Source organism: Mus pahari, chromosome 3, assembly GCF_900095145.1.
Source record: "Mus pahari chromosome 3, PAHARI_EIJ_v1.1, whole genome shotgun sequence".
Taxonomy (NCBI): Eukaryota; Metazoa; Chordata; class Mammalia; order Rodentia; family Muridae; genus Mus; species Mus pahari.
Window position 1 is genome coordinate 109,212,622 of NC_034592.1, and position 11,617 is coordinate 109,224,238.

At 43.1% G+C, this 11,617-nt stretch overlaps 1 protein-coding gene and 1 pseudogene across 4 annotated transcripts in view; both read left to right on the top strand.

Annotated features, from left to right (window-relative positions):
* The window catches only part of Galk2 (galactokinase 2), a 124,688-nt gene that overhangs the window by 74,953 nt on the left and 38,118 nt on the right, over positions 1 to 11,617 (top strand). The gene's annotated exons all lie outside the window — the stretch shown is intronic.
* On the top strand, positions 4,435 to 4,904 carry LOC110318604 (annotated as a pseudogene).

Consider the following 11,617-nt stretch of genomic DNA (forward strand, 5'->3'; position numbering starts at 1 on the left):
GCGGCTATTTGTGACAGATAGGCCAGAATAGAAGCAGACATTTCCTTAAGGGCAAATCCATATGAGTTTGTTTCATAGGTGGAGCTGATCTTATTTTCCCAGCAGGGATCTTGGCAGCCTTGCCCCTCTCCCACCCCATCGGGCACTTCATTTGTGCATTAGGACATTACCAGTAGCTCCAAATGTAGGTGTGCTGGCATCCCTGTGAGCTCAGAAGGATGATTTCTTCATATGTCTGCTAGGGAAATACCTACCAGGAGGAAGGCAACATGAAGAACCTTTGGCAGTTAAGCCTTAACTCTATTAAGGAAGTCTTTATTGAGTCACCATTGCGCAGTGTGCAGCAGGCATGGCAGGGGGTTCAGGACTAGGACCAGAGAAAATGGAGTTAAAATTCAGAGGCAAAGAGGAAACATGTGATCAGTAGTGAGCAATGTAATACGCTAAAGGACAAAGACATGACATGTCACACAGTACCCAGAATGGCATGTGGCATGACCAGGAACATGCAGAAGACAGGCTGGACCCAGGGTAGATTCTTCATCAGAGATCTCTATTTGAAAAAAACATTATAGATCTTTCAAGTGAGTATGTTCACATAAGCTCAGCCCCCACCTCCCAAAGGCCTTTTAGTCTTCAGTTGGTCAAATGGTGTGTAGCAGCCCCAGTATTCTCTTCTGTACTGTTCCTCAGATCTGTTTGTCTTCTTCTCACTCATTCTACAAATGATGGCTGACATGATGGCGTAGACATTTTACCTGATGAAGTACCTCTCCCTCCCCCCTTTTTGTTTACCACTTCCCCAAAGTTCCCCATTGCTTTGGAATAAGGTAAAAGAAGCCTGTACTGAACTGAGTTGAGCAGCCAGTAGTTGGGAAGGAACTGTCAGGCAATGGAGGAATTCACTCTTTGAACCATCACAGAAAAAGTAGCTTATGGAATACAGTGCCACAAGGAAGTGGTCCAGTCAGGGACTACAGCACCGCTGACAGCATGGGGGGCTGTTAGCTGGGGTGATGGGTTGGGCTTCCTCCATCTAGGAGACTAGTTGAGTTAGGGTGAGTTTCTTTGTGTGCCCTTTCCTGGCCTGTAATCTCTGTCCTGAGAAGGGCAGTCCAGGCTGGCTGGGTACTTTACCTGCACCCATGTAATTTTTAGTTGTGCAATCTCTGCCATGCAAATAAGGGAAGTGCTGGCTGCATAGTTCAGTCCTGGTCCAAGGCTCAGGCCACAGGCCTCCAGGCTGAAGTTCTATGGTATTAGATTACAGCATTCCAGACTGGCAGCTTAGGATTCCTGGACCATGCTAGTGAAAGTTCTCTAATGGGAACCAGCCCTATTTGTTGATCTCTTATTAAGTGTCCACCCCCATACTTGACTATCCCTGTAAGGCCTAAGGCTGGTATATCTTACCTCAGCATCCCTTGGTATCCCCTGCAGTCACAAGGGCATGGCTACCACCCTCGGGGGCTTTCCCATATGTTCAGGACAGTTTTGTTTTGTTTTTATTTAGCCCTCTTTGAAATATTTCTAAATAACCCTCAAAGAAGCCTTACTTCCTTGTTTACAAGGTACGCAAATGGCCCCTCTACAATTTGTAGCACTTATACTTCTTAGGTATGTAGAGGGACCCCATACTTGTAGAGAGAAAGAATCGGGACAGAGTAGTCATTCCTTCATTCAATAGATGCTCGTCCTAGGCTCATGTCAGCCAGTTAGGGACACAAAAGTTAACAAGATGGATGCAGTTCATAGAAGTGGAGAGACATGTTAAACAAATGCCCATTTCTGGAAGCACTGTTGACTTGTAGCCATCCTCTGCCCCTGGCTATGCTTTCTCTTCTGCAGTAATCCTCCAGACTTTGCAGGATGGTGTGATATAGATATAGTATTTAGGAATCAGTGTTCCAAAGTCTGCTATTCTCTGCACCTCTATCAGTTATGGGTCTCTGTATTGATCATCATCTATTTCTGCTATTATTCTACTAACTAGGTGGGGTATTAAACTGACTCCTATTGACTTACTACATCCATAGCTCTCATAGAGTCTTCTAGTTGACTCCTGCTTTATAAGGCTGTCAAGTTCGAAGAGTACAGCTACAGCAATTTAGGAAAAGTAAGTTTTTGTTGTTTTGTTTTTTTCTTCCTGGAAAATTTGGGGGTTGAACTTCTTTTTTTTTTTTAAATAAAGATTTAGATTTTTAAATTTTAATCTACTCATTGAGATAATTATTAAAATTGTGAAGGGAGATGTTCTAATATTAAGCTTCATAGCACCTTGGCAGTATACAGATGCAGCAGAATCGGTGCCTGTTCAATGACTACTTCTTATTGAGACCCACTTCCTCTTTGGGAGGTGGCATTTCCAGTGTTCTCCTGAGGGCTTACTCACTGGTGTTTTTACATTGAGGTTGATGAGTAAGTGCTGGTGTCCTGAGGAGACTTCAGACATATACAACTTTATTTTCTGGGTCTTAGCACAGAGTTCGAGCCTTTCTGCCAGAGCCACAGTGACCTGAAACAAGTGTGATGCATGTGACAGCTTCGTGTTGTGACTGCTCTCTTCCAAAGGCACAGGAAGAATCCGGAGCTAGCCTGTATCTCTGAAACGATAGTGAAACTGCCAGGCCCTTTGGGGAATGTCTTCAGAGAGCTAACTAGAAGAGAGGGCATGTCTTTTGTAGCTGAAGTTTTTAATCAAATTCAGAACCTCTTATTATTGAGGATGTCTCCTGAGGACCTTGTTTGTACCCTAGGCTGGCCTGGAACTGGTCTAGAATGCCTCAAAATTGCCACCCTCCAGCCTGTATCTCCTATGTGCTGGAATAATGATCATGTGCCATCACATCTAGTTGAAATATATTGGAATTTAATAATTCCATATGTGTCATTGACATTGGCAACTGCATTTGGCTATTTGGTACACATTGCTTTCCAAGATGATAGAGCTAAAACACATTTTAAACCAAATTTTCTCATAAATAAGACTTAATTTGCTTAAAAGCAGGCACAGTTCCTTTTTCTCAGTTAGTTCTTGGAGAATTTAATGGTGTGTCTTTTGATAGTAATCACACCCTACCCCTTAACCAGCCAAATTTGTCTTTTTTTTTTTTTTTTTTTTTTAAATAAACCCTGAAGTTCATGTTGGGTGGCAGTATATGCCTTTAATCCCTTCCAGTATTGGGGAAGCAGAGGTCAGCCTGGTCTACATAGTGAGTTTCAGGCTAGCCATTGTGACATAGTAAGATTCTTCCTCAAAAACCAAACCAAACTGAACCAAATGTAACAACGACACCAATACTCTAAACTACGAACCCCAACTAAACCCACCGAGTCCTATTTTTCCTGGAGGGTTTGGCCATACACTGGAGAGCATGGTTGAATGACCAGGAGCCACACTCTTAAATTTGACTTCAAGAAAATTTACTACATTTCCCAGCAGTTGTCAATTGCTAATCACTTCTTAGGTAGGGGAGAGACATCACACCCCTACCTCCCCTTTCCATGCTGAGATTTTTATCTGACTTGAGCTTACATAGATGTTGTGCGGCTTGCTGTCACACTGTTGTGAGTTGATCTCACAACTACACTGTTGTGTTTGGAAACCACTGTTTCATTTTAGTCCTGTACTACCTCTGGCTCTTAGATTCTTTCCACCTCTTCTTTCTCAATGAGCATTGGGAAGAAGGATTATGATAAGATGCCCCATTAATGCTGAGAATTCTACAGCCTTTTACTATTGTCAACTTGACAAATTGTGGGTCTGTGTATTAACTGCCTCTATTGGAGAAGGAAGTTTTTCTGGTATGAGTTGAGAGATGTAGTAATTTATGGATACAATAATACTAAATAATTAGAAATTGGTTTAATACTATGTCTATTCAGCAGAATAATAGAGTAGTTTCTCCTCCAGGGCCTATGGCTTGTCTAGCATTAGGTTCTTGGACCCAGTAATCACTCCAGGTACAGGCTGGAGCAAGCCTTAAGTCCAATCAGAAGTGATTGGCCACCCGAGGACGTTGGTGCCACTTTTGCCCCAATGCACATGTCAGAGCAGGCAGTTGTAGATCGATATGCAGGAGAAAAGTCATCTTCAGTCTTACCCAGCCATGGACACTGAAAGCCACATTCACTGTTAAAGGGGAATATAAGAAGGCAATATAAGCCGGACTTGGTGGCGCACACCTTTAATCCCAGCACTCGGGAGGCAGAGGCAGGCGGATTTCTGAGTTTGAGGCCAGCCTGGTCTACAAAGTGAGTTCCAGGACAGCCAGGGCTATACAGAGAAACCCTGTCTTAAAAAACAAAACAAAACAAAAAAGAAGGCAATATACTGTTTATTTAGAGTGCAAATTGTTTTTTTTCCAAAAGTGGAGGAGAGTTGAAATGTCATTTGCCTTCATTCAAGCTTCTCAAATTTCTGAGAGATCTATCACCATGAAGGTCGAGCTGTGCAGTTTCAGCGGGTACAAGATCTACCCGGGAGACGCTACGCCAGGACCGACGGGAAGGTTTTCCAGTTTCTTAATGCAAAATGTGAGTCTGCATTCCTTTCCAAAAGGAATCCTCGGCAGATAAACTGGACTGTTCTCCACAGAAGAAAACACAAGAAAGGGCAGTCGGAAGAAATTCAAAAGAAAAGAACCTGCCGTGCAGTCAAATTCCAACGAGCCATCACTGGTGCGTCTCTTGCTGATGTAATGGCCAAGAGGAATCAGAAACCAGAAGTTAGGAAAGCCCAGTGAGAACAGGCTATCAGGGCTGCCAAGGAAGCAAAAAAGGCTAAGCAGGCATCAAAGAAGACAGCAATGGCTGCTGCCAAGGCCCCCACAAAGGCAGCACCTAAACAAAAGATTGTGAAGTCTGTGAAGGTCTCTGCCCCCAGAGTTGGTTGGAAACGCTAATATGGTAGATCAGAGTTTGAAATAAAGATCTGTCTTTAACTCTGAAAAAAAAAATTTTTTTCTGAGAAATAGCCCATTAAATCTTTAATTCTAAATACTTGCTACAGAGAATCTAAATGCTCCTCCATAGAAAAATGAACATCTTGGTTTCTTCCTTTGCACAAACACATGCTATTTGTCAATCAGGATTGGTAACATCCAGGCCCATGGCTGCTGTGCAGGGTGGCTTCCTTGTCTCTCAGATCTCCGTTCGTTCACGCTCTCATATACATTTGTCCTTTAAGAAGACAGTTGGTTCATCTTTCCCTTCTTCAGCTTCACTCAAAAGAGGATGCTGACCGTGGGTTACCTATGACATGTATTTCAGATGTAATGGTAGAATTTCTTGAGTCACTCTTAGTTTTAGTTATAAGAAAATGGACTTCTTAGAGAACACACACCATTCAGTATCTATGAAAGGGCAGGTCTTCAGGTGATTCTTCAAAGTCACTGCACTGCTTTCCCCTGGCTTCAGTGTCAGGAAGCACAGTAGCTTTACATGTTGTAACCATGGTAACTCCAACTCCAGGGGATCCAGTGCTGCTGGCCTCCACAGCCATCTGCCCTCTGGTGTGCTTAACCTCCCCACATAATTAAAAACTGAAACCTTTAGGGAGATATTTGTGTGAGCTGCGAGGATGAGAGGGCAGGTGCTTGCCAAGGCCAGAAGATGGCACTGGATGGATTCCCTGGAGTTGGAGGTACAGGCACTTGGGAATTGCTTGTTGTGGGTGGAAACCTTGCTTGGGTCCCCTGCAAGAAAACTATGTGTTCTTAACCCCTGAGTCATCTCTCTAGCCCCAACCCACTTAATTTCTGACCAAGGTGTAAGAGACATGAACTGGATAAAAGATATCTATTCAATAAGCAGTACTGGCAAAACTAGACATCCATTTGTAGAAGAGTTAAATTAGATGAGTAACTCTCTCACCTTGCACAAAAATCAGCTCAAACTGGATTAAAAGCACCACTTTAAAAACCAGAAATGCCGGGACTGATAAGGGAAAATGCTTCCTGGTGTAAACTTAAACAAGACATTTCTAGCTTTTGTTCTAGCTCTAATAGAACCTCAAATAACACAGGAATTACTTTCCCTAAATTGACAAATGGAATTATCTGAAATTAAAATACTTTTCCATAGCAAAGTAACAGCAGAATGACCAGAAAGCCTCCAGGATGGGAGAGAACTGCTAGCCATATTCCAGAAAGTGGAAGGACATCTAAAATAAAGAACTGAAAAACATTAAAATCCTTGCCAATAAGTAAAAGGGCCAGTGAGCTGAACAGACAGTTCTCAAATAAGTACAAATGGCCAATAAATGTCTTTCTAAATGTCTAACATCCTTAGCCATCAGAAAAATTCAAATAAAAATACTTTGCAATTTAACCCCACCCCAATCAGGCTAGCTATCATCAAGAAATGACTGACAGGTGCTTGCAAGATGTGGGGGAAAGAGAGAACCTTAGTCACTCACTGCTGTGGGGTTGGGGGTGGGGGTGGGGGTGGGGGTGGGGGTGGGGAGTGAATCAGTGCAGCCGCTGAGAAACACCTGCACATGTGTGCTTATTTCTGCTCGACTCACAATAGCAAGAATGCAGTTGACTTAGCTGTCCTTCAGCAGATGGATGGATAATGAAAATGTGTCCGAACAGATGCACCATGAATTTTATTCAGCTATAAAGAGAACTGAAGCCATGAAATTTGCAGGAAAATGGATGGGACCCAAACTCACAAAGACAAATATTACATGTTCGCTGTTTTGTGCAAATAGCTTCTAAATACTAAGTATGTGTATTTAGGTGAGAGTAAGTGTAGGGACTACACTTATACTATTCACTTATATATTTATATATACTTATATATATTCAGTACTGTACTTATATAGCATTTATATTGTATTAGATATTGCAAACTAAAATAAAACAAAACCTATCAAATACTATAAGAATTTTTCTCTTTTATATTGTGGAAAAAAGAAAGCTGAAAGCCTTCCTCACAGTGGAGAATATATTCTAAATCTCATTTCTGTGAATATTTGCATGTAAGTCTAAACTTCTGGAAAAGTGGAGATGAAGAGCCAGTCATAAAGGCCACATGCAGGGATGTGGCTGCGTAGCTGTTTTTGCTTAGGGACATAAGCAGAGTCTGTTAATCATATTGACCTTACAGTGTGGATCCATTCCTCCATTGTTGGCAGCACAGGAATGAATTTCATTTTTATCTGGAAAGGGTTTCATTAAATAAAGAAGTAGACTTTCTGGTAAAAATGGCCAGGATGCTTATTTAACCTGGATAGACTTGTTTTGTGCGACAGTGGAGAATGGCTAACCAGGAGAGTTTTGAAAATGACGCATTAGAAAGAAAGCCACAGAGCAGGGTTGTGAGGGCTGGCACACACTTTCTGTATGTCCTGTCTTTCTACAGTACTCTTGTGAGTCTGAGTTTCTTTCATACCTGGTTATTTCAGGGAAGCACAGCAAAGCCACGAGGTGATTTTTATTCATTTTGCTTTAATATTGACAGTGCCTTCTACTCTGAATTTTCCCCCCTCTGACTCTTTCTCGCCATCAGCTTTCAAAAACTAATTGATTTAGACTTATTAAAAGTTGGAGTCTTGTAGAGCATTTGAACTAAAATGAAAAACATTCGAAGCAAACTCAATAGAGATTTATAACCGTTGCTTGCGTAAATGATACTTTTAAGTGAAGCACATTTTTATGATTTTAAATTAACAAAATGACCAGGAATCTTTAGTGGGCACAAAATTTTCATATTTTATACATATTTCATGGCTTAAAATTTTCCAGAAATATTGTATGTCTGTTATATTGAGGGATAAAATACGTGACGCCAATACTCAACACTATGGGCAGACCCGCTATGGGGGAGGTCGCACTGGGAGGTTATAGCACTGCTCTGCCACATGCATAGCCTCAGCTCTTTGCTCGGGGCTGCAATACCGGAGCATAGTGCTGCTTTACTTCATAGCCTCAGCTCTTTATGGCAATATGAGAAGCAGTGAGGTAGAGAGCTGTCATGACACTTCAAGAAAAACATACTGTGATTCTTCAGAAGGCCTGTCTGGCTGGGTGCCACCACTCAGCCACGTTCTTTAGCTCCTTGTCAGTTTGTGGTCAGTATGGAACTGGTTCTTTGACTGGTGGTAGAATGTGCTGAGAAATTGGCACAGTATTCTCGAGGCTTTGACAATTTCCTTGAATCTGAGCAGAAAACCCAGATACTCAAGACTGCGGTCAATTTCACTCATTCTGTGTATTCAGTAGAGCATGCTTTGCCAGGACTCTAGTGAGCGTCATTGGCAGAACACAGGGAGTTCAAGCTACAGCAAGGAGGCAGAGGGACGGGTGGGGTGGTCTGGGCAGTGAACCTGGAAAGGGGCAGAGCCCTCAGTGCTGGCCTTGCAAGCAGTAAGAAGGCCATTGATGCTATAGCAGGAGCTTTGAAGAACCAGTTCATTGGTAGCACACTACATCATTTGGTTGAAGAGAAGTGGATCATAGAGCATTAGACAGGTGGGGTACAAAGGAAGAGACACAGTCAGGTGTAAACTGTGACCCCAGTTCTTGGGGTGATGAATCCGGACAGCCAGAGCTACAGAGTGATATCCTGTCTCAAGACAGAAACAAAGAAGGAAAACTACACCGAACTGAGAAAACAGTGCTTTCTGGGATTGACTTTTTGCTTTTCTTTTTGGCAGGCTTCCTTCCTTCCTTCCTTCCTTCCTTCCTTCCTTCCTTCCTTCCTTCCTTCCTCCCTCCCTCCCTCCCCGACTCCTCATTCTTCCTACCCCATATTACTGGTTCCTTTCCTCCCCCCTCAAATAATTCTCCCCTCTGCTTTCATGTCACACATAATTCATTACCCCACTTAATTTCCTCCTCTCCTCCCATGATCCTCTTTCTAGTTTTCAACATGTATGCGCACATTTAAATTAATATTTTACATAGAAGAGGAAACATGCATTTGTTTTCCTGTGTGTGGTTTTTTGTTTAACGTATTGTTCTGTAGCTCCATCCTTTCCCCTATAAATGCTGTTGACTTCATTTTTTTCTTTATGTTTGAAGAAAAGTCCATTACATATATGTACTGCATTTTCTTATCTATTCTTCTTCTTATGGACATCTTGGCATGGCCCGTTTCTTTATTATTGTGACAAGTATGATAGGAAACATGGATGTTTAGGTATCTCTGTAGTCGGTTGAGTTAGAGTCCTTTGGGTATATGATCAAAAGTGGATTGTGGGAGTACATGACAGTTCTATTATTTATTTATTTTTCTTAAATTAAGGTTTGTATTTTATGTGCATGAGTTTATTGCCTGCATGCATATCTGTATACCGAGTGCATGCCTGGTGCACACAGAGGCAAGAAGAAAAGGCTTTCCTCCATTGATTGGCTAATACTACTAAATGTAATAAGGAAGCCGGAGAAGTGAATTCTGACAGCTGTGCCCCTGAAGTGGGCTCCATATCCTTTCAGTGCCCATGCCTTCTGTCAGATCCCTGACCATTATCAGCAAGAGTGTTTGCTTGATGTAGGAGAGTGCTTAGCATTTTAGTCTGCAGCTAGGACACCCTGTAAATACTAGGAAGTTCACACCCTGAGAGCAGCCCAGTGAGTGATGAGTGTGAGCAATGGGAAACAGTCTTTGTCTTGCTTTCAGGCAGACACAGCTGAGGTTTACACTGCTGACCCCCTAGCCTCACAAATTCTGTCCCTCATTGGCTTCCTGCTAATTCCTACCTTTTCCATCACTGGGGACAAAGCACTGTTGCCTGCTCAGACCCTCCCTAAGTAGTATGTGATGTGAACCTGTCATGCTTGCTGTGGTGAAAGGGGGCAGTGAATATTGAAGAACTGTTATTTCTAAGCTTTTCACTGGGGAACTGTGAGGAAATGACCTGCAGTCCTGACTCATAACCCCATCTCCCAGATGCAAAGTGTGCCAGCCAGGAAGGCAGCAGTGACACACTCCCTCATTAGGGTCTGTCTCTGAGCAAGTGATCTCACCCACCCTCTCCTCATCTGCAAGTCATCTTTCTGATTCCTGAGCCAAATTTCCAAGGGCTTGAGTGGCTTTCCCATTTTGCTCCCTCACAGCAACATGGCAGCGAGTTGGTTAAGCAGCTGTGAGCATGTGAGAGATTCCATTCTTTAATTGCAATGCACACTCAGCGGACCCATTAGCTGAAAGTGAAATGGATGTCGGCCTAGCAGCAAACTGGGATATTGCTGGAGTGAATTAGTACCTCTGCCCACAGGGAACAGCAGTGTAGAGGCTCCCTTTGGAAGCAGCCTGTGGGCTGCAGGCATGCCTTGCAGAGTGGTCACACAAGTTGCTGGGCAGGATGTTTTTTCCAAGTGTCTAGGACAATGTGACTGGGTCAAGTAAAGGCGGAGATGGGAACTATCATAGGGAAGTGCTTTTTGTTCCCTGTGAGTTTCTGACAAAACTCACTTTAATCCGGTCTGGGTTCATCCTGAGAGGCGGGCTGGCTGAAATGGAATGTGCAAGAGGAAAATGGAAGCCTAGACAAATTTCTGATCAGGCTCCGAATTTTAATAACTGAACTCCGTTTAAATAACATGGAAAGATCCCCAGCCTCCCCCCCCCAAGTCTTTGAAGTTGCAGGCGGCGTAGGCGGTCCAAGGATGCTGCATTCTGGGAGATCCGGGGGGGGGGTCCTCTTGGTAGGCGGTGGAGACACAGCAACTCTCTAGTGGGTCTCAGCGCCTGTAGGGGGCTGGCGCTTTGAAGGAGAGTGATTAGTGTAACAGCAAGGAAGGCTTGGCAGCAACAAGGAGCTGGGAGACCCCAATAGTTCCCTCTTCATTCTTTTATCTCTCACTTTTTTTTTTACTAATACTTTTTAATTTAGTCTTTGAAAATGTGATAACACTTATACAATGTACTTTATCATATCTACCCACTACTACCAACTAGTGCCCCCACCCTGTCTCCCTGTCTCTCTCCCAACTTCATGCTGTCCTTTCATTTTATTAATTTAATTTAATAACAGCAGTCATCCAGCTGAACTTGGGGCTTACTCTCTGCCTGCTAGCTTTCATAGGCCTAGACGTTACTCTACAAACTACTTTGCAGGGTTTGGGGGCACAGTAAGCATCAAGTCTTACTCAGCTGTGAACCTTTGACCATGTCAGGCAAGGTGCCCCCACTGGTGTATTAGTGGCACAACGGTTCTGAGAGTAACCCATCATTCCCTGATTGACTTTGCGGCTTACTCCACAAGACGGAATTTATACCTAGTACTGTAAATCTGGCCCAAACTCCATGGCTGAGAAAGTCAGGCTCTAGGAGTGAACTTTCTGCTCTTGTTTGGCTAAATTGTTATGGTTCCAAGATGCCTTCTAAAAATTCATTTAGGAGGAATTATAGATAAATGTTATTTCCAGCCATATGTAGAGATGCTTCCCTGCAGAGACTCAAGGTTTTCAAGGTATTAAGAATATGCAAAAGTTGAGTACTCAGCCCTAAACTGGACATTTATACCAATATTTCTAAGGCATAAGAGAGTTTTGCTCAGCCAGGCATGGTGGTGCACGCCTTTAATCCCAGCACTCGGGAGGCAGAGGCAGGCAGATTTCTGAGTTCAAGGCCAGCCGGGTCTACAGAATGAGTTCCAGGACAGCCA